Below are 1,863 nucleotides of genomic sequence, written 5' to 3' on the forward strand. Positions count from 1 at the left end.
CACGTATTGATCTTTCGAATAAAAAAAAAATTTTGATTACAATTTAATTTTTTGTGTTATTTTTTACAATTTCAAGTTCTATCGGGCTTAAAAAAACACCCTTTATTATTTGAATCAATAAAGATTTCATTAGAATCTTCTGATCCACTAAAAGCAAACGTCTTATGGGTCGATTCTCGTGATAGCATTTTTAAGCCCATAAAGTATCACTAGGACATTCCCAGGAACCGACTTGAATTCGCCTCACAGATGGATCCACAGGAGGCAGTGAATAATAATATACATTATTGAATCAGAATATTCTAAATCAATGTTTGAAATTTATAGTTGCATTCTAATTTATCTATGCCCTCTTAGGACCTCTCCTCGTTCCACTGCCTGTCAGAGCGTAACTAGGGAGGAATACTCCTCATCCGTCGTTGTCCCTATGGCAGGAACTACAGTGAATCTCTGTAGAAGGCTATTATCTCTAAGAAAATACATTACAGAGTAGTATCCGCTCCTGGGAGAGCCTAAGGCGGGTACCTTTAGGACTTGTTTTCCCCTACACGACCGTAAGCGAATACCTTACGGAGTGGAGGTTACATTCTGGCGATCTTTTCGTCAATTCACCTCCTGTCCAGCTTGCCTAACATAATAGAACATGCATTCCCGAGGCCTTCTGATGCTAGAGTACTTTGCCACATAATACAGGGCTAACTGTACACAGTACCTTAATACCAATTAACTAAATGCTTTATTACTGACATTTTTCCTTTCTACATAAACCTGTTTTGAGGCTAGAATTCCATTTCAATGTTTTTTTTTTTTTTTTATACTAACCTGATATTTGTCAACACTTGTTATTTATCGATATCTAGCCATTTTGATGAAATAAGAAATATATTAAAGTAGTTCTATTTAAATCTTATCAATCTTTTTTTTTCACTTCTGAAACGAAAATTCTTCTAAGTTTTGCTTTAATATAAATTTGTTTAGCATGAAACGACACTTATGTTGAGACATTCTATCTTTATTTTATAATAACCCTACCAACAAAGCAAATTGAAATTGTAAGTACTTCAAAGAAACTTTGTCATTTTGTAATATTTATGGTTGAGTGGTTATTTCTTATTCATTAGGGTGTTTTATATTTAGCAATGAATATCGTTTGAAGTATTTTAATAAATTTGTTAGAAGGCTATGAAACTTGTAATAAAGTTCATGGGTATTGTTGTTTAAGGAATTATTAATTTTCTTTATTAACTTTTAAACAAGGTACAATTATTTTAAAAAATAGTTTAGAATATTGAATACATATATAATTAGGTATAAACTACAATAATTGTAATCCAGAATTATATTTATGTTATTATTTACAATTAACATTGATATTAATAATAAATGAAATAAGAATTTAGACCAAAGTACAGTTTGAAATTAATCAATTATATGCGTGACGTGATTGTAAGAAAGGTTAATAATATTGAGTGTTAAGAAAGTGATATTATTGTTAAGTTATTCAATAACTAAAATTTTTAACATTTAATGGAAAAGTGACAAAATAGATAATTAAACATAAGCTAAGGCAAGCTTATAAATAAATTAATTTGATTTTCTATTGGTTTATTGTGATTTGACTGAAATTAATGATGTTGGCAGAATAGGCTGCAAAAAGTTTTAAATTGTAGGATGAGAGAGGTAAATTTATATTTAAGATATGCTAATTTATTAGTAATAACGTTGTTTGTTAAAATTGATTGTAATGCGAAAGTTGTTATTTAATATATTTTCCTTGATGATGGCAGAAACGTTGAACATTTAAAGAAATAATAAACAGTGTTTTGAGACTTAACTTGGATACAAATTACTTTATTTAAGCAA

At 29.2% G+C, this 1,863-nt stretch overlaps 1 protein-coding gene across 1 annotated transcript in view; it reads right to left on the minus strand.

Annotated features, from left to right (window-relative positions):
- The window catches only part of LOC106687816 (G-protein coupled receptor GRL101), a gene marked incomplete at its 5' end in the record, with an annotated part of 108,227 nt that overhangs the window by 24,265 nt on the left and 82,099 nt on the right, over window positions 1–1,863 (minus strand).

Source organism: Halyomorpha halys, unplaced genomic scaffold (assembly GCF_000696795.3).
Source record: "Halyomorpha halys isolate HHAL.00 unplaced genomic scaffold, Hhal_1.1 Scaffold1014.1, whole genome shotgun sequence".
NCBI classification, from domain to species: Eukaryota; Metazoa; Arthropoda; class Insecta; order Hemiptera; family Pentatomidae; genus Halyomorpha; species Halyomorpha halys.